Below are 23,224 nucleotides of genomic sequence, written 5' to 3' on the forward strand. Positions count from 1 at the left end.
AGAATGCTACATAGCAATTAAAAAGAACAAATTATTGATTCACAAAACAACATAGGTGGATCTCAAAATAATTATGCTGAGTTAAAGAAGGCAGTCACAAATATTCTATACTCTGTGGTTTTATTTGTATGACATTCCACTCATATGTCATTTCATTTATATGAAAAGCCAAACTATAAAGATGGATAATGTATCAGTGGTTTCCGTGGTAGAGTTGGGGGAAGGCTTTGCTACAAAGAGGCAGTATAAGGGAATACTTTTGAGTATTAGAATTTCTGGTATCCTGTTTGTGGTTGTGATTACAAGGATATATGTATGCATTAAAACTATAAATGCTTGTTTTTTTGTTTGTTTTGTTTTGTTTTGTTTTTTAATTTGAGATGGAGTCTTGCTCTGCCTCCCAGGCTGGAGTGCAGTGGCGTGTCCCAGTTCACTGCAACCTCCACCTCCCAGGTTCAAGCTGTTCTCCTGCCTCAGCCTCCCAAGTAGCTGGGATTATAGGCTCCCACCACCATACGCAGCTAATTTTTATATTTTTTAGTAGAGATGCGGTTTCACCATGTTGGCCAGGCTGGTCTCGAACTCCTGACCTCAAGTGATCTGCCCACTTCAGCCTCCAAAAAGTGCTGGAATTACAGGCTTTAGCCACCATGCCAGGCCTAAAACTTTAAAGCTTGTACAGCACAATAAGCTAACTTTTCTGTAAGTAAATTTGTTAAAAAATTAAATTAAACCAAGTTTTCTGAAAATATTTATTAGCATGGGAAATGCCTATGGTACAACATTAGGTGGCGAGGCTATATATAATCTGTATTTAGAGGTTAATTCCATATTGTATTAGTAAGATAAAATATGTGTTAATTGTTTACAATGAAATGGACTGAGATGGAATACAAAAACCACCATATTTGGAAACAGATAGGGCATGTTCAAATCACAGCTTTGCTACTTACTGCCTACATGACTCAAATATGTAGTCTAAGTTTCTTCATTTGTAAAATGGGCAATAATTAGAGCGCTTCCCTCAATTCTTTTTAGTTATATCAAATTGAACATGCGTGTACAGTGTTTAAAAATTTCCCTGGCACAGAGTATGCCTACAGTAAATATTCACTGTTAATAAGTCAAGGAGTTCAAGGAAACCATTGCATAAAAGGTTCACGGAAACAAGTAATAATAATTATTTATTCTTGTATCACTTTTCATTTTATGTGTACAGCATAATTGATTTATCCAGTCTATTGTTGGTGAAAATTTGGGTTGTTTCCAGCTTTTGTCTTTTACAAGTAATGATGCTGTACACATTATTGAGCATGCATTCTGGTAGAAATGTGCATGCAATTCTTAAGAGTGTAATATCTGGGTCATAAAATATTTGTATTTTCATAGTTTATAGAAAATGTCAAAGTATTCACATGTTCTCACTCATAAGTGGGAGTTGAACAATGAGAACACATGGACAAAGGGAGAGGAACATCACACCGGGGCCTGTCGGGGGTTGGGGGTCAAGGGGAGGGAGAGCATTAGGACAAATACCTAATGCATGGGGGGCTTAAAACCTAGATGACGGGTTCATGGGTGCAGCAAACCACCATGGCACATGTGTACCTGTGTAACAAACCTGCACGTTCTGCACATGTATCCCACAACTTAAAGTAAAATAAAAAAGAAAAGAATATAAATCATGCTGCTATAAAGACACATGCACACGTGTGTTTATTGCAGCACTATTCACAATAGCAAAGACTTGGAACCAACCCAAATGTCCAACAATGACAGACTGGATTGAGAAAATGTGGCACATATACACCATGGAATACTATGCAGCCATAAAAAATGATGAGTTCATGTCCTTTGTAAGGACATGGATGAAACTGGAAATCATCATTCTCAGTAAACTATCGCAAGAACAAAAAACCAAACACCACATATTCTCACTCATAGATGGGAATTGAACAATGAGAACACATGGACACAGGAAGGGGAACATCACACTCTGGGGACTGTTGTGGGGTGGAGGGAGGGGGGAGGGATAGCTTTAGGAGATATACCTAATGCTAAATGATGAGTTAATGGGTGCAGCACACCAGCATGGCACATGTACACATATGTAACTAATCTGCACATTGTGCACATGTACCCTAAAACTTAAAGTGTAATAATAACAAAATAAAAAAAAGAAAAGAAGAAAAAAGAAAATGTCAAAGTGTTTCAAAAGTGTTTTTTTTTAAAAAATAAAGGAAAAAAATAAGTTAAAAATTAAAAAAAATAACAAAAATGATTTTACAAATTCACATTCCCAATAGCAGCGTATGAGAGTTCCAATTGCTGCATATCTTGGTTTACTGTGGTATTTTTAGTATTTTTTAATTTCTTTTGCCATTTTAATGGTTTTGTAATGAGATTTATTAAGGTTTTAATTTGCATTTTTTCATTTCTAATATTTTGAGTACTTTTTCATATATATATATATATATATAGCCACATGAATGTCATCATTTTTTAAAGTGCCTATTTACATCTCTTGCCTTTATTTATCCTTAAATAGGCTGAGTTTTTCTTATTGATTTGTAGGAGATCTTTATATGTTCCACATATTCACCTTTGTTACATACATTTTCCTCCACTCTATGACTTTCCCAATGATGCTTTTTCAGGAAAAAAAAATTATTGCTATAATATTGCTAAAGTTATCAATTTATTCTCTTATGATTGTTGCTTTGTGTGACTTAAGAATATAGAAAATCATAAAAATATACATCTGTTATCTTCTAGAAATTTTATTTTTTTCCCATTTTTAGATCTACTAGTCACTTTAAATTTATTTTTGTGTACAATGTGAGCTAAAATTATTTTGTCTACATAGATATCCTATTACTATTCTTACTTTTTAATTTATAATTGATATAATAATTTTACATAATTATGGGGTACAATGTGATGTTTCAATGCATGTATACATAAATCAAATTGTACAATAAGAGAAGATTTTGAAGGTTGTCACTAAAAATAATAAATATTTTAATCTAAAATGGCTTCATAGTCACTTGCCTCTTAAAAAATTTAAGAGAAGAAAAAGGTAACTTGTATATATTAACCATTTACAATTTGTTGTAATGAGGGCTCTTTTTTTCCTTTTTATATATCTGAACTGTAAACCTAATGTTTCTTGTTAGCTTGAAGAAATGTTTTAAGAATTTATTGTAGCTCAGGTCTGCAGGCAACAACTTATTTTAGGTTTTTTTGAGAAAATATTTTTATTTTACCTTCATGTTTTTAAGGATTTTTTTCATAAATATTTAATTTTGAGTTGACAGATTTTTGTTTCTGTTTTTCTATTTCCGTGATTTAAAAATGCTATTACATTGTATTCTAGCCTCCATTGTTTCTAATGAGAAACTCAGCATCATTTGTATTCTTGTTCCCTTGTATGACATATTGATTTTCTTATAAAACAAATGTCTATTAAAAATAATATTACTATAAAGTGAGGTTTATATCAAATGTACAATTAAAATTTATGATAACAATAGCACAAATGATAAGGAGTGATAATGGAATTATACTGCTTTGCAGATCTTGTACTTGTGAAGAGTGAAAAATGAAGCATAAAATGGTACAATTTTTTTTAAATAGACTGTGATAACTAACAATGCATATTTTAATGCCAAACGCATCAACTAAAAATAAGAAAATGTATACTACAGAGATAATATAGGAAATAAATGAAATAAGAAAAAAAAATAGTAGACTGACCCAAAAGAAAGCAATTACAGAGTAACAAAGAAAAATAACAAATGAGACAAATAATAAAAATAGCAAAATGGTAGATATAAAACCAACCAAGTCAATTACAGTAGTCCCCTCTTAAATGTTATTTTACTGGGCCAAGCGCGGTGGCTCATGCCTGTAATCCCAGCACTTTGGGAGGCCAAGATGGGTGGATCACAAGGTCAGGAGATCGAGACCATCCTGGCTAAGACGGTGAAACCCCATCTCTACTAAAAATACAAAAAATTAGCCGAGCGTGGTGGTGGGTGCCTGTAGTCCCAGCTACTCGGGAGGCTGAGGCAGGAGAATGGCGTGAACCCAGGAGGCGGAGCTTGCAGTGAACCGAGATTGCGCCACTGCACTCCAGCCTGGGCAACAGAGCAAGACTCCGTCTCAAAAAAAAAAAAAAGTTATTTTACTCTCTATGGTTTCAGTTACCTAAAGTAACTGAATTTTTAGTTATGTCAAAAACATTAAAGGTAAATATTTAAAAATATTAATGATAAAATTCCATAAATGAAGAATTTGTAAGTTTACTTTATGCACCTAGCATGATGAAATCTCATGCCTTCCTGCTCTATTCCATCTGCAATGTAAACATGCTGTCTACACTACCTGCCTATTAATCACTTAATAGCTATCTTGGTTATCAGATTTACTGTTGAGGTATTGTGGCCCTTGTGTTTTAAATAACCTTGATTTTACTTAATAATGGCCCCAAAGTGCTAGACCAGTGATACTGGAAATTTGGATATACCTAAGAGAAGCTGTAAAGTGTTTCCTTTAAGTAAAAAGGTGAAAGTTCTCAACTTAAGGAAAGAAAAAAAAACTTATGCACTGAGGTTGCTAAGATCTGTAAGAACAAATTTTCTATTTATGAAATTGTTAACAATATATTGCTGCAATTATTCTATTTTACTATTAGTTATTTCTGTCAATCTCTTATTGTGACTAATTTATTCATTACATCTTATCATATATATGTATGTATAGAAAAACAACCATATGTATAGGGTTCAGTACTATCCATGGTTTTAGGCATCTACTGGGGATCTTTGAATTCTCCCCCACAGATACAGGAGGGCTACTGTAGTATGTCAAATATAAAAGTATCAAACACATTAATTAAGGTAGATAGCCTTAGGTTGGATAAAAGCAATCTAAAGCAAGACTCGATGTATGTTGTTTAAAAGACAATCCCTTTAAATATAAAAGTACAGGTAGATTGAAAGTGAAATAGTGTGAAAATGTATATAATGCAAATGAAAAGTACCAGAAAACTTCCATAGCTATATTAATACCAGATAAAGCAGACTTCAAAACAAGGAGTATTACTAGAAATAAACAGATGAATTCTTAGCGATAAAAGGATTAGTTCAATAGAAGGACATGAACAACTTAAATGTGTTTTCAGCTATCAAACAGCTTCAAAATACATTGAACATATACTAATCAAACTAAAGAAAAAAATAGAAAATGTTATCATCATGGTTGCAGATTTTATCACCTTTCTCTCAGTATTTGATAGAACAGATAGACATAAACATAGCAAGTGTATAAAAGATCTGAATAAGACTGATAAGCAATTTGGCTTAATTGCCATTTGTAGAAGATAATATTCAAAAACAACACGATATATGTTTCTTTCAAGAACACACAGAGGAGACTTCAGGTTCCAAAATGGTAAAATAAATTTTTGTTTCCAAGATGGCAGATAGGAGGTAGTGTTAACATGTTTCTCCCACTTAGACAGACAGAACAGCGTGTGGAGATTCACACTGTAAACTTTTGTTCCAAGAACCACCACAAGAACATACCAGGAAAACCAAAAGAATTAACAGATCCTTTGAAGGAAGCAGCATGCCATTGCAAACTCTGTGAGACAGATGAAAAACTGTGAGTTCCCAGAGTGTGAGACAGGGAGAACCTGCCTCCAAAAACACATCCCTACTGGAGAATCTGAAAACCCAGATTACAGGAGAAGGCTTTAACCTTTTCTAGAGCTGTAACAAATTCAGGTAGTGGCATGAAATATAAAAGTCGAAGCAGCAGTGGGAAGAGCCTTGAAGGCATGCCTAGTCTCCAGCTAAAGCCCAGGGAAGCCACCCCTGACTGTATCTCACAGGGACCCTTGGGGAAACAATCAGTAAAATTTGGTGGGGGGTCACAGGAGGAAAGAAGCTCCCAGCTTAATTTTCTATAAAATTTTAAGTACACACAGGCCTCCTTGAACAGAATCTGGGGTATGGTGAATAGGAAGTGCAGCAGATAGGAGTGCAGATGTGATGCACCCAGTTTGCCAGCAGACAGGGATGGAAGTGGCCAGAAAACCTTGCTTGCTTTCTCAGGGGGAAAGCTTACGGCCTGGTGCAGATCCAAGTTCTATGCACAGGCTGCCTGGATATATACTAGGCACTGTTAGTGATGGCAGCTGCTACTGTAGATGGCCTACTGGTGACATTACACTGGCTGCAGCAGGGTGGTGTGATCAAGGCTACATGCTTCATGGAGCAGGCAGCAGCCCTGCCCTCCTGGGTGGGGCTGCAGCCTCTCAAGTTGTGGCTGCAGATCGGAGCTTTCTTGTGCTCTTGGCGGGGCAAGGAGCCGTCAGGAGCTCTGCCCCACCAGGCTCTGCTTCAGCCATCCAAACTGTGGCTGTAGACCCAGGCCTCCAGCTCCACAGAGAAGGAAGAAGCCCCATTTCCCTGGGTGGAGCTGCAGACACAGGCATTCCTTCACTCTTGTAGGTCCAGGAAGGTCCTCCCTACCCTTGAAGGCTCAGAAGTGCCTGATCCCACTGCCTGGCTTCTCCCTGCTGTTGGAGCCCACTCTGATCTCAGAGCCAAGTCAGGACTGAGCCCAGAAACCATGAACGGCAGCAGGAGGCAGACAAATTCCTGGGTGTAAGTGGGCAGGACCCCAGTGAGGCCCTACCTTCAGGCTAGGGAGGGCCTGAAGGCTGGGGGCCAGGCAGGAAGTCCCATGAACCCAACTGGGAACTCATGGTGCCTTTCCTGGGCCTGCCCATGGCTGTTCATGGAACAATTTGTGTGCACTTCCCCCTCCCTGAGGCCCATAAAAGCCCTGGGTTCAGCCAGGGCTGAGCAGACAATGGGATGATCAGCTGCAGAGAGGAAGTACGCTTTCTGCTGAGAGATTCAGAGACCTGCAGAGATGAAGGGACTATTAGCTGTAGAGAGGAGCAACCCACTCTATGGCCTCCTCTCTGCTAGGACCTGGGAAGATGTCAGGATAACCAGCTACAGAGAGAAGTTACCCTCTCCAGGCCGTCCTCTCTGCTGAGAGCTGATCAATTGATGGGATGACCTGAACTGCAGAGAGGAGCTACCCAGTGCAGGTCTCCTCTGAGCTGTTCTAACACTCATCAAAGCTCCTCTTTTCCTTGCTTACCCTCCACATGTCTGCATACCTCATTCTTCCTGGACTCAGGACAAGAACTCAGACAAAGGTCCCACTGGCCACAGAGGTTTCTGGCCAGAAAATTAACACCCCAAAGATCTCATCACATTTTCAGGGGCTCATCCAGGATTTGCAGATAGGTGAGTAAAAGCAGATCTGCTTTCTGTCCTTTTATTCAGAGTCTCTAAATTCCACAATAGTCAAAACAAAAGAAAAAAACAAGCCTCTGTCAGCCAATAAAAAGTGACTAGTGCATCTGCCAGACTTAAGACATGGAGGAGAGGCTTGCTGGGGAGGACACTGGCAATTTCCCATTACCCATTGTAGAGATGTAAAAATTCTCAAAAAATACTAGCTAACCGAATCCAACAGTATACCAAAAAGATAATATGTTATAATTAGGTGAGTTTCATACCAGAGATGCAGGGATGGTTTAACATATGCCAGCAATAAATGTGATACATCACATAAACAGATTTAAAACAAAAAAAGGGATCATCTCAATAGATAAACAATATTTGATAAAATTCATCATTCCTTTGTGATAAAAACCTTCAACAAAATTGGCATAGAAAGGACATACCTCAAAGTAATAAATGTCACCTATGGCAAACCCACTACCAACATCATAATGAGTGGGGAAAAGTTAAAAGCGTTCCTCCTGAAAACTGGAACAAGACAAGGATGTCCACTTTTACCGCTTTCATTCAACATAGTACTGGAAGTCCCAGACAGAGCAAGTTGACAAGAGAAAAGAATAAAGGGCATCCAAATTGGAAAACAAGGAGTCAAAATATCTCTGTTCAGAGTTGATATAATTGTATACCTAGACCACCCTAAAGACTCTATTAAAAGAACAACAACAACAAAAAGAAAACCCTAAAACCTCAGCAAAAAAGCTCCCACATCTAATACACAAATTCAGTAACATTTCAGGATACCAAAACAATGTACACAAATAAGTAGCACTGCTATACACCAACAACAACCAAGCTGAGAATCAAATTAAGAACTCAATACATTTTACAACAGCTGCAAAAAATAAAAATAAAATACTTAGAAACATACTTAACCAAGCACGTGAAAGATCTCTACAAGTAATACTACAAAACACTGCTGAAATAAATCATTGATGATGCAATCAAATGAAAACACATCCCCTGCTCATGGATGGGTAGAATGAATATTGTGAAAATAACAATACTACCCAAAGCAATCTACAGATTCAATGTAATTCCCATCAAAATACCATCATCATTCTTAAAAAACAATTCTAAAATTCATATGAAACCGAAAAAGAGCCCACATTGCCAAAGCAATACTAAGCAAAAAGGACAAATCTGGAGACATCACATTACATGACTTTAAACTATACTACAAGTCTATAGTTACCAAAACAGCATGGTACTGGTATAAAAATAGGCACATAGACAAATGGAACAGAATGGACAACACAGAAATAAAGCTAAATACTTACAGCCAACTGATCTTTGACAAAACCTATGAAAACATCAATTGGGGAAAGGACACCCTATTCAATAAATGGTGCTAAGAAAACTGGCAAGGCACATGTAGAAGAATGAAAATGGATCCCCATCTCTCACCTTATACAAAAATCAACTCAAGATGGATCAACGACTTAAATCTAACACCTGAAACCTTAAAAATTCTAGGAGTTAACATTGGAAAACCTCTTCTAGACATTGGCTTAGGCTAAGAATTCCTGACCAAGAACCCAAAGGCAAATGCAACAAAACAAAAAATAAATAAATGGGACCCAATTAAACTAAAAAGCTTTTGCACAGCAAAATAAATAATCAGCAGAGTAAACAGATAACCCACAGCATGGGAGAAAATATTCACAAACTAGGCAGCCAACAAACAATTAATATCTAGCACCTACAGGGAACTCAAACAAATCAGCAAGAAAAAAAGAAATAATCCTATCAAAAAGTGGGCAAAGGACATTGATATGGTTTCATTGTGTCTCCATCAAAATCTCATCTTGAAAAGTAATCCCCATAATAATCCTCATATGCCTAGGGAGAGACATGGTAGGAGGTCATTGAATCATGGGGACAGTTTCCCCCATACTGTTCTCGTGATAGCAAATGAGTTCTCATGAGATCTGACGGTTTTATATGGTATTCTTCCCCTTTTGCTCTCTCTTCTCTCTTCTGCCACCATGTGAAGAAGGCCCTTGTTTCCCCTTCACCTTCTGCCATGATTGTAAGTTTCCTGAAGCCTCCCCAGCCATGTAGAACTGTGAGTCAATTAAACCTCCTTCCTCTATAACTTACTCAGTCTTGAGTATTTATTTCTCACAGTGTGGAAAATAACTAATACAGACATGAATAGACAATTCTCAAAAGAAGATATACAAATGGCCAACAAACATATGAAAAAAATGCTCACTATCACTAATTATTAGGGAAATGTAAATTAAAACCCCAGTGAGATAACACCTTACTTCTGCAAAAATGTCCATAATTCAAAAATTAAAAAAATATGTTTTTTGGCTGCATAAATGTCTTCTTTTGAGAAGTGTCTGTTCATATCCTTCGCCCACTTTTTGATGGGGTTGTTTGTTTTTTTTCTTGTAAATTTGTTTGAGTTCATTGTAGATTCTGGATATTAGCTCTTTGTCGGATGAGTAGGTTGCGAAAATTTTCTCCCATTTTATAGGTTGCCTGTTCACTCTGATGGTAGTTTCTTTTGCTGTGCAGAAGCTCTTTAGTTTAATTAAATCCCATTTGTCAATTTTGGCTTTTGTTGCCATTGCTTTTGGTGTTTTAGACATGAAGTCCTTGCCCATGCCTATGTCCTGAATGGTATTGCCTAGGTTTTCTTCTAGGGTTTTTATGGTTTTACATCTAACATTTAAGTCTTTAATGCATCTTGAATTAATTCATCACTGGCCATCAGAGAAATGCAAATCAAAACCACAATGAGATACCATCTCACACCAGTTAGAATGGTGATCATTAAAAAGTCAGGAAACAGCAGGTGCTGGAGAGGATGTGGAGAAATAGGAACACTTTTACACTGTTGGTGGGGCTGTAAACTAGTTCAACCATTGTGGATGTCAGTGTGGCGATTCCTCAGGGATCTAGAACTAGAAATACCATTTGACCCAGCCATCCCATTACTGGGTATATACCCAAAGGATTATAAATCATGCTGCTATAAAGACACATGCACACGTATGTTTATTGCGGCACTATTCACAATAGCAAAGACTTGGAACCAACCCAAATGTCCAACAATGATAGACTGGATTAAGAAAATGTGGCACATATACACCATGGAATACTATGCAGCCATAAAAAATGATGAGTTCATGTCCTTTGTAGGGACATGGATGAAGCTGGAAACCATCATTCTCAGCAAACTATCGCAAGGACAAAAAACCAAACACTGCATGTTCTCACTCATAGGTGGGAATTGAACAATGAGAACACATGGACACAGGAAGGGGAACATCACACTCTGGGGACTGTTGTGGGGTGGGGGGAGGGGGGAGGGATAGCATTAGGTGATATACCTAATGCTAAATGTCGAGTTAATGGGTGCAGCACACCAACATGGCACATGTATACATATGTAACAAACCTGCACATTGTGCACATGTACCCTAAAACTTAAAGTATAATAATAATAAAATAAAGTAAAATAAAATAAAAATACTAAATATTATTGTGGATGTGGTGAAAAGAACTATTATACTGCTGGTGGGCATGTAAACTAGTGAACCATTATGGAAAACAGTATGGAGATTTCTTTTTTTTTTTTTTGAGACGGAGTCTTGCTCTTTCGCCCGCCCAGGCCAGAGTGCAGTGGCGCAATCTCGGCTCACTGCAAGCTCCGCCCCCCAGGTTCACGTCATTCTCCTGCCTCAGCCTCCTGAGTAGCGGGACTACAGGTGCCTGCCACCACGCCTGACTAATTTTTTGTATTTTTAGTAGAGACGGTTAACCAGGATGGTCTCAATCTCCTGACCTCGTGATCCGCCCACCTCAGCCTCCCAAAGTGCTGGGATTACAGGCATGAGCCACCATGACCAGCCTGGAGATTTCTTAAAAAACTAAATGTAGAACTACTATTTGAAACAGCAATTCCACTACTGGCTATTTACCCAAAGAAAAATAAGTCATTATATGAAAAAGTCATATGTACGCACATGTTTACAGAAGCAGAATTAACCATTGCAAAACTATTAAACCAACCTAAATGCCCATCAACAAATGAGTGGACAAAGCAAATGTGGTATATATACAACTTGGAATACTCATCCATAAAATGGAACAAGTAATTGCCTTTGCAACAACTTGGATGGAGTTGGTGGCCATTATTATAAGTGAAGTAACTCAGGAATGGAAAACCAAATATTGTATGTTCCCACTTATAAGTTAGAGCTAAGCTATAAGCAGACAAAAGCATAAGAATAATATAATGGACTTTGGAGGGGGGGTGAGAAAAAAGACTAAACATTGGGTACAATTGTATACTGCTCAGGTGATGGGTGCACCAAAATCTCAGAAATTACCACTAAACAACATATCCATGTAATAAAAGGTACAGGTGGTTACCTGTACCCCTAAAACTATCAAAATTAAAATAAAGAAAAACAAAACAAAATGATGAAATAGAAGCAAGTTGAATTTACTGCTCACCTTCCCCCAGAACAGAAAAAACAAATATGCAGTGTAGGGATTATGACCAAATGCAACCCAGAACTCAAATATGAAGATGAAATAGTTCCCGGGGCCAGAGAAAAGCGAAAAAGCTTCAAATGGAGGGGAAGAAAATTGAACTTACAGTCTGCAATATTCATTCCCACATTCTGCTCAACACCAAGCACATGAAAATTTTTTCCCCAACTCACTATTTCTATAGTAGAAAAAGTGAGATTGACATGGACAATGAGCTTCCTCACAATCGTGGGTTCCCTCTCAGGAGACATGTCTCTACCTTAACCCAAAGGAAGCCTTGCAAGTACACAAAAAGTTAAACATCCCTGAGGACTGGCAGAGACAAAGAACTACCATCCTCAGTCCTGGAAAGTATTATCTGTAACTCAGCCAAAGGAGATGCCAAATCAGAGTGGCTGCTCAACAGCACCATGCTGTAGAAATTTTATCCCTCAGGGCCCCTGGGCATGAACTCCTACCCAGCCTTCTCACACTGCTGGAATATTCCCTTTGGGCTCTCTCTCATTTGGGAAGGGCAGTGCTCCATTCATTTACTACAGGTTAGGTGAACCTGGGCTTAAGTCACCACCTACAGCTGCAAAGTAGGCAGTGATCTCAGTGATCTAGTGATAAAGAACCTCTAAGAAAATGTATACAATAAAATAGAAAATAAACCAGACAGGAAAATTAGAATAAATAACTTATCTTTCAATGCTAAGATACAGAAGTACACCCACAAGAAACAACAGAAAACAGGGAAATATTTTTCCAAATTGGCAAAGCAAGGAACCAGTAACTAATCCTAACAAGATAGTGATATGTGAGCTCCCTCAACAATAATTCAAAATAGTAATTTTACAGAAATTTAGTGATCTTCAAGATAACACAGAAAAGCAATTCATTTACTGCTGAATTCTACCAATCATTTAAAGAAGAACTAATACCAATTCTACTCAAATTTTTTTGAAAAATTCAAGAGGAGAGACTACTTGCAAATTCACTAAACAAGGCAAGAATTGCCCTGATACCAAAACCAGACAAGGACCTAACAAGAAAGAAAACTACAGGTTAATATCTTCAATAAAAACAGATGCAAAAATTCTCAAAAAAATTACTAGCCAGCCTAACTCAACAACACACTAAAAAGATCATTCACCATAATCAGTGGAATTCATCTTGGGGACACAAGGATGGTTGAACATACACAAATTGACAAGTATGAAACATCAGATTAACAGAACCAAGAACATAAACTGTATTATTACTTCAATAGATGCTGAAAAAGTATCAAACAAAATTCAACATCCTCTTTTGATAAAAATGCTAATCAGACTGGGTAATAAAAAAGCATACCTGAAAATAATAAGAGCTATATATGACAAACCCACAGCTAATATCATATGGGACAGAGAAAAATTAAAGTCCTGTCATTGAAGATCTGAAACAAGACAAGGATACCCATTTTCACCACTTTTATTCAGTATGGTATTACAAATCCTGGCTACAGCAATTATGCAAGAGAAATAAATAAAGGGTGCTCATCCAAATTGGAAAGGAAGCAGTCAAATGAGCAGTGTTTACAGATTACATAGTCTTATAATTAGACAAACCTAAAGATTCCACCAGAAAAACTGTTTGAAATGATAAACAAATTCAGTAAAGTTTCAGGATACAAAATCAACATACAAAAATCAGTAGGATATATTTATGTCAACAGCAAACAATCTGAAAAAAAATGAAGAAAGCAATCCCAGTTACAATAGCTACAAAGAATATGAAATACCTAGTAATAAATTTAACCAAATAACTGAAAAATCTATACAAGGAAAACTATAAAACACTGATGAAAGAAATCCAAGAGGATACAAAAAAAGATATTTCATGTTTATGAATGAAAAAAATTAATATTGTTAAAATGGCAATTTAAGAATTTGCAGATTCAGTGCAATCCCTATCAAAATACCAATGACATTCCTTATAGAAAAAGAAAACAAATCCTAAAATTTATTTAAAAACACAAAATACCCAAAATAGCCAAAGCAATCCTGAGCAAAAAGGACAAAGTTGGAGGCATCACACTACCTGAATTCAAGATTTACTACAAAGCTATAATAACCAACTAGTACTGGCATAAAAACAGGCACGTAGACCAATGAAACAAAATGGAGAACCTACATATAAATCCACAGTGAACTAATTTTAAACAAATGCACCAGGAACATACAGTAGGAAAGGGATGTTGTCTTCAATAAATAGTGCTAGGAAAACTGCATACACAAAAATCAAGTCAAAATATACTAAAGACTTAAATCTAAGGCTTGAACCTATGAAACTACTAGAAGAAAACATTGGGGAAATGCTTTGTGACATTGGTCTGGGCAAAACTTTTTGTAAGACCTCAAAAGCACAGACAATCAAAGCAGACATGGGCAAATGGGACTACATGAAGCTAAAAAGGTTCTGCACATTAAAGAAAACAATCAGCAAAGTGAACAGACAACCTACAGAATGGAAGAAAATATTTGCAAACTACTTACCTAATGAGGGATTAATAATCAGAATGTATAAGAAGCTTAAAAAACTCAATAGCAAAAAAAATCCAATTAAAATGAGCAAAATAAATGATCTCTTGACATTTCTCAAAAAGAAAAAGACATACAAATGACCAACAGGTCTATAAAAAATGCTAAACGTTGCTAATCATCAGAGAAATGCAAATCAAAACTACAAGGAGATATCATCTCACCCCAAATAAATTGGCTTTTATCCAAAAGACAGGTAAAAATGAATGCTGGTGGGGATGTGGAGATAAGGGAAAGCTAATACACTACTGGTAAGAATGTAAATTGTATTGTTAGTATGCAGAACTGTATGGATATTTCTCAAAAATCTAAAAATAGAAATAACATACAATACAGCAATTTCACTACTGGGCATATATTCATGAAAAGAAAATCAATATATTGAAAAGACATCTTCACTCTCATGTAAAGCACTATTTGCAATAGCCAAAATATAGAAATGACTTAAATACCCATCAAAGGAAGAAAGGATAAAGAAAGCACTGTATATATACACAATCAAGTTGTATTCAGCCATTAAAGGAATGAAATCCCAGTATTTGCAGCAAAATGGATGGAACTGAAGGTCATTATGTTAAATGAAATAAGTCAAGCACAGAAAGACAAATATCACATATTTTTACACATATGTGGGTATAAAAGTGGTCATGAAAATAGAGAGTTGACTGGCAGTTACCAGAGGCCAGGGAGGGTAGTGGGTGAGGGGATGAAGTTGATTAAAGGGTACAAATATGTAGTTTGAAGAAAGATTTAGTGTTAAAAGAACAGTAGGGTGAATACAGTTTACAAAAGTCTAATGTATATTTCAAAAAAGCTAAAAGAGAAGAACTCAAATGGTTCTAGCATAAAGAAAAGACAAATATTTAAGATGACAGATATCCCAAGTACACTGTTTTGATCTTTACAAATTATGTGAATATTAAATTATCACATGTACCCTATTGCTATGTATATGTGTTATGCATCAATAAAGAAAAGAAGAAAAAGCACACAGAGCATTCAGCAAGAAAGACCATATGCTGGTCCATAAAATAAGTCTTGACAATTTTGAAAGACTCAAATTTTCATTTTTGCATATGCTGTAAGGAAGGGATCTAGTTTCAATCTTCTGCATATAGCTAGCTAGTTGTCTCAGCACCATTTATTGAATAGGGAGTCCTTTCCCCATTGCCTGTTTGTGTCAACTTTGTCAAGGATCAGATGGTTATAGGTGTGCAGCTTTATTTCTGGGCTCTCTATTCTTTTGCATTGGTTTATGTCTCTGTTTTTGTACCAGTACTATGCTGTTTTAGTTATTGTAGGCTTGTAATATAGTTTGAGATCAGATAACATGATGCCTCCACCTTTGTTCTTTTTGCATAGGATTACCTTGGCTATTTGGACTCTTTTTTGGTTGCATATGAATTTTCAAACAGTTTTTTCTACCTCTGTGAAGAATGTCATTGACAGTTTGATAGGAATAGCATTGAATCTGTAATTTGCTTTGGGCAGTATGGCCATTTTGACAATATTGATTTTCCAATTCATGAGTATGGAATGTTTTTCCCTTTGTTTGTGTCATCTCTGATTTCTTTCAGCAGTGTTTTGTAATTCTTGTGGTAGAGATCTTTCACCTCCCTGGTTAGTTGTATTCCTAGACATTTTATTGTTGTGGCTACTGTGAATGAGATTGAATGCTTGATTTGGCTCTCAGCTTAGACATTGTTGGTGTACCTGCACATGTATCCCTGAAACTGAAATAAAGGTTAAAATATAATAACGTTATTAAATACTTGTAGTAAAAACAGAACTGAAAAAATATTCTCTTCATAAAGGGCTGATTAGAAATAAGTAACAGTAAAATATCTAGAAAACCTTTGAGTATTTGGAAGGCAAGCAACAGCATTCTCACTAACTTGTTGGTCAAAACACATACGTATATGCAAAAGGGAAATTAGAAAAATGTTTAAATAAATTATAATTAAAACACAATGTTTCAACATTCGTATGTGATTTTAGGAAATTGCTTTTAGGGAATTTGTAGTTTCAAGTACTTTTAGCATTGCTTTCAGGGAATGTGCAGTTTTAAGTTTTTTTTTTAATTAATGAGATGTTATTCTTCTCCACATAACACTTTTTGAGAATAATTAGCATCTGAAAGATAGCAAATATAAATTCATCACATATTATCAAAATACATAATATAAAAGTTGATAAAAGGCCTAGTGGGAAATCAGTGAGGAACCAGTGTATTACATTTTATTTGGAGTAAAACATTAAGCTATGATTACTGAGAATAAATAAACATTTTACTTCCAGACAAAGAAACAAAAGACAAGAAATGTACTTATTAACACTTAAGCAAAAATATAATTTTGAAAGTTAATACTGAGTTTTAGAAGGGGTAAAGCAAAAAGTGGCTATTCTTTATTCTTATTCTTATTATTATTATACTTTAAGTTCTAGGGTACATGTGCACAACGTGCGGGTTTGTTACATATGTATACATGTGCCATGTTGGTGTGCTGCACCCATTAACTCATCATTTACATTGGGTATATCTCCTAATGCTATCCCTCCCCTCTCCGCCCACCCCACAACAGGCCCCGGTGTGTTATGTTCCCCTTCCTATGTCCAAGTGTTCTCACAGTTCAATTCCCACCTATGAGGGAGAACATGCGGTGTTTGGTTTTTTGTTCCTGTGATAGTTTACTGAGAATGGTGGTTTCCAGCTTCATCCATGTCCCTACAAAGGACATGAACTCATCCTTTTTTATGGCTGCACAATATTCCATGGTGTATATGTGCCACATTTTCTTAATCCAGTCTATCATTGATGGACATTTGGGTTGGTTCCAAATCTTTGCTATTGTGACAGAAATACAAACTACCATCAGAGAATACTATAAACACCTCTATGCAAATAAACTAGAAAATATGCAAGAAATGGATAAATTCCTGGACACATACACCCTCCCAAGACTAAACCAGGAAGAAGTTGAATCCCTGAATAGACCAATAACAGGCTCCGAAATTGAGGCAATAATTAATAGCTTACCAACCAAAAAAAGTCCAGAACTAGATGGATTCACAGCCAAATTCTACCAGAGGTGCAAGAAGGAGCTGGTACCATTCCTTCTGAAACTATTCCAATCAATAGAAGAAGAGGGAATCTTCCCTACCTCATTTTATGAGGCCAGCATCATCCTGATACCAAAGCCTGGCAGAGACACAACCAAAAAAGAGAATTTTAGACCAATATCCCTGATGAACCTCGGTGTAAAAATCCTCAATAAAATACTGGCAAACCAAATCCAGCAGCACATCAAAAAGCTTATCCACCATGATCAAGTGGGCTTCATCCCTGGGATGCAAGGCTGGTTCAACATATGCAAATCAATAAATGTAATCCAGCATATAAACAGAACCAAAGACAAAAACCACATGATTATCTCAATAGATGTAGAAAAGGCCTTTGACAAAATTCAACAACGCTTCATGCTAAAAACTCACAATAAATTCGGTATTGATGGGATATATCTCAAAATAATAAGAGCTATCTATGACAAACCCACAGCCAATGTCATACTGAATGGGCAAATCCTGGAAGCATTCCCTTTGAAACTGGCACAAGAGAGGGATGCCTTCTCTCACCACTCCTGTTCAACATAGCGTTGGAAGTTCTGGCCAGAGCAATCAGGCAAGAGAAAGAAATAAACGGTATTCAATTAGGAAAAGAGGAAGTCAAATTGTCCCTGTTTGCAGATGACATGATTGTATATTTAGAAAACCCCATCATCCCAGCCCAAAATCTCCTTAAGCTGATAAGCAACTTCAGCAAAGTCTCAGGATACAAAATCAATGTGCAAAAATCACAAGCATTCTTATACACCAATAACAGACAAACAGAGAGCCAAATCATGAGTGAACTCCCATTCACAATTGCTTCAAAGAGAATAAAATACCTAGGAATCCAACTTACAAGGGATGTGAAGGACCTCTTCAAGGAGAACTACAAACCGCTGCTCAATGAAATAAAAGAGGATATAAACAAATGGAAGAACATTCCATGCTCATGGATAGGAAGAATCAATATCGTGAAAATGGCCATATTGCCCAAGGTAATTTATAGATTCAATGCCATCCGCATCAAGCTACCAATGACTTTCTTCACAGAATTGGAAAAACTACTTTAAAGTTCATATGGAACCAAAAAAAGAGCCCACATTGCCATGACAACCCTAAGCCAAAAGAACAAAGCTGGAGGCATCATGCTACCTGACTTCAAACTATACTACAAGGCTACAGTCACCAAAACAGCATGGTACTGGTACCAAAACAGAGATATAGACCAATGGAACAGAACAGAGCCCTCAGAAATAATACCACACATCTACAACCATCTGATCTTTGACAAACCTGACAAAAACAAGAAACGGGGAAAGGATTCCCTATTTAATAAATGGTGCCGGGAAAACTGGCTAGCCATATGTAGAAAGCTGAAACTGGATCCCTTCCTTACACCTTATAGAAAAATTAATTCAAGACGGATTAAAGACTTAAATGTTAGACCTAAAACCATAAAAACCCTCGAAGAAAACCTAGGCAATACCATTCAGGACATAGGCATGGGCAAGGACTTCATGTCTAAAACATCAAAAGCAATGGCAACAAAAGCCAAAATTGACAAATGGGATCTAGTTAAACTATAGAGCTTCTGCACAGCAAAAGAAACTACCAACGGAGTGAACAGGCAACCTACAGAATGGGAGAAAATTTTTGCAATCTACTCAACTCAAACAAATTTACAAGAAAAAAACAAACAACCCCATCAACAAGGGGGCAAAGGACATGAACAGACACTTCTCAAAAGAAGACATTTATGCAGCCAAAAAACACATGAAAAAATGCTCACCATCACTGGCCATCAGGGAAATGCAAATCAAAACCACAATGAGATACCATCTCACACCAGTTAGAATGGCGATCATTAAAAAGTCAGGAAACAACAGGTGCTGGAGAGGATGTGGAGAAATAGGAACACTTTTACACTGTTGGTGGGACTGTAAACTAGTTCAATCATGGTGGAAGACAGTGTGGCGATTCCTCAGGGATCTAGAACTAGAAATACCATTTGACCCAGCCATCCCATTACTGGGTATATACCCAAAGGATTATAAATCATGCTGCCATAAAGACACATGGACACGTATGTTTATTGTGGCATTATTCACAATAGTTTTAAGTATTTTTAATAGTGCAGAGGAAAGGTTTAAAATCAATTTCTACCTTAGCAAGCTAGTAAAAGCAGAACAAAATACATTTAAAATAATAGAAGAAAAAATAGAAAAGAAAAAGGCATAAATCAAAAGAATAATAAAGGTGATTAAGAAAAACTTTATGTCAAGATACTTGAAAAATTAAATGACATGAACAAATTATTTGAAAAACACAACTTTAAAAACCAACATAATGAGCCCAGCCCATTTGCATGTGTCTGTAGTACCAGCTACTTGGGAACGCAAGAAAGAGGATCACTTGAGCCAAAGAATTTGATTTCTGCCTGGGCAACTCAGCAAGACATCATCTTTTAATGAACAATGAAAAAAAGCTGATGTGACAAAAATAGAAAATATTAATATATTTTTTAAAGAAATAAAATTTATAGTAAAACATATAGACATATAAGGAAAACTACAGACCTAAATGATTATGCTGATAAATTTTATCAATCACTTATGGAAGAAATAATAATAACTTTACACATACTCTTTCAGAAAATGCAATAGATACACTTTGCTAAACATTTTATGAGGCCAATGTAACCATGATGCCAAAACCGGACAACAACATCACAAGAAAAACGTATTATAGTTCTGTATGTCTTATGAGGCTGGATGGCAAAAAAAAAAAAATGAGTGCAAAAAAAAATGAGTGCCAAAATATTAGCAAACTAAGTATATCAGATATATTTAAAGGATAACATAACATGATCAAGTAGATAATATTCCAGGAATGCAAATTTGTTCAATATTTAAAAAGCAACCAATGCAATTAATAATATTAAAATAAAGAAGAAAGTCATATTTTTGTAGCAGTAGATACACAAGGAACAATTGACAAAATCAGTATCCATTCTAGATAACAACTCTCAACAATAAACTATGAATAGCGGGGGATTTCCTGGAAATCAGACAAAAAGCCACAACAACAACAACAAAACCCACTTGTATCTGACATTATGCTAAATGGTGATATATTACACACTTCATCCCTAAGACTGGAAAGAAGGCAAGAATGTTTGTTCTCACCATTTCTGTTTAATATTGTACTCAAGCTCTGAAAAAGTGCAAGAAGGCATAAAAATATTTAGGACACATACAGATTGTAAAGGTGAAAGTAAATTTGTCACATGAAAGTCATTCAGAGATGACTTACTCATGTGCATTAAAGAAAACTAAAGAATCTTAAGAAAAAACATTAATAGGAAAAATGAATTAAGCAAAGTTATATGTTATGTCGATAAAATACAGAAATCGTTGTATTTCTCTTTACTATCACCTAGTCACTTAAATCCACAGCATATTGCTTAGAGAAGTGAAACAAGACCCACACAAATGGAGAAGTGTACTTTATTCATGTGTTGGAATACACAATATTGCTACAATTTGAATTCTTCCCAAAATATTTCTACAGATTCCATGCAATTTCAATCAAAACTCCAGTACATGTAACGTATCAATTGACAATATTATTCTGAAACATATATTGAAATTGGAATTTAAATTATCTAGCATAGCCAAATTAACTGTGAAATAGAAGCAATAAGTTAGAGGACACATGCTACCTTATTCAAGGCTTACTATAAAGCTATAGTAATCAAGACAGTGTGGTGTTGGCATAAGAACAGACACAGTTCAGTGGAACAAAATTAAGAGTCTAGCAGTAAACCTACCTATCTATGTGCAAATTATTTTGACAAAACTACCAAGGTAAGAAGGAAAACTTGAACAATGATGCTAGGACAACCATATATCTCTACGGAGAAAAGAAAGATAAACTATTATTGATCACAATACATACACGTACAAATTCAAAATGGGTTATAGACCTAAAAATTAAATTTAGACAATTTCTATAAGAAATATTGCATTGGCCATCTTTTCATGAATGAAAACACGGATAAATTTGACTTCATTGGCAGTAGAGATCTGTGCTTTTTAGAAGTTATCAGTTTAACAGAATGAAAAGTCAAGCCATTAACTAAAAACATGTGTGCACTACATATATCTGACAAAAATCTTGCCTGGAAAATATATAAACAACTTTTAACACAATAATAATAACAAATAAGAAAAGAAATAAGTTACAATTATGCATAATACTTAAAGATTCACAAAAGAAGATGTAGAAACGACAATACGTGAAACAATAATCAGCAATTTTAGTCTTCAAGAAAATTCAAATGAAAACAATATTACTTCCCATCCACTAGAATGGCTTAAACGACAAGATTGGACAAGGACGAATGTTGGTGTGAATGTAGAGCTATTGAAAGTCTCATGTTTTTCTGGTAGGAGTATAAAATTATACTTCATACTTGACAAAGAGTTTGGCAATTTCTTATAAAATTAAACATGTACCTGTTCTGTGACACAGTAATTCCAGTCTTGATTATTTATTCAAAAAGAAATAAAAATATATACCCACAACAAGGCTTATACACATATGTCTATACCAGCTTCATTTATAATAGCCCCAAAATGAAAATACCCCCACAATCTATCCATTGGTAAGTAGATAAATAAATTATGGTATATTTATGCCACAAAAAAAGACTCAGCAATAAAAATGAGCTGCTGCAATGCACAGTAACATGAATTAATCTCACAGATATTATTTTGAGGGAAAGCGGCCAATCCAAAACACTATACACAGTATATTTACATTTATATAAAAATAAACTAAGTTATGGTCACAAATATTAGATCAGAGATTGCCTCAGGTGGAGATAGGGTTGTGAAAAGAATTTATAGTAAACTATTAGAACTTTTTTTAACTCTCTGAGCTGCAACATTAAATGCAGAATCCCTGCTTAGTGGGCCCGTATCAATAAATTCACCCTGATCCAACTTTATGTTTCTTCCACCATTATCCCACATCCATAATATCCATTCCCAGGCCTGTTCTCCAGATTTCTGCTTATATAAATTAGAAAACTCAAGCAGTTATTTTGGGGTGTAGCACATCTCCTCATTGGTCACACTCTGAACCTCACCTTTAGGGGCCTGCCAGGACTTGAGTCTAGTTATAGGTCTAGAAGCCAACAGGGGTTTTATGTGGGTGGGTCCTGAGGAGAATTAGCATTGTATTGCCTGTCAGTTTCTTCAGGGGAGGCCATCACTGTTGCCTCAAGCAGTGCAGGGTTAATCTTCTCAGACAAAGGTGGAAGGGCTGATGGCAGCCTGGGTGGGGGAGGGGATATTGCCACCACTGGGGGTGGGGAGGCTGTTTTTTTCTGGCATAAAAGACTCATCAGAATTTAGGAGTTCAATGCTCCCAGCCTCATCGGGTTTCTCCCATATGTCCCAAATTAAGTTGCAGGGTCCCATTCTTTTCCAATCAACACCCTCACTATAAAAGCAGACAACTGGTGAGGCTGTGTGTGTGCCTTTTGTTGCAGGTCAACCACTCGCACGATAAAAGCTTGTGTCTGATTTTCTACAATTTTAGCCACATGTCTACAGGAGATAAGACTCTTACTGAGGACAATTTTAGAAG

Source organism: Pongo abelii, chromosome X (genome assembly GCF_028885655.2).
Source record: "Pongo abelii isolate AG06213 chromosome X, NHGRI_mPonAbe1-v2.0_pri, whole genome shotgun sequence".
Classification (NCBI taxonomy): Eukaryota; Metazoa; Chordata; class Mammalia; order Primates; family Hominidae; genus Pongo; species Pongo abelii.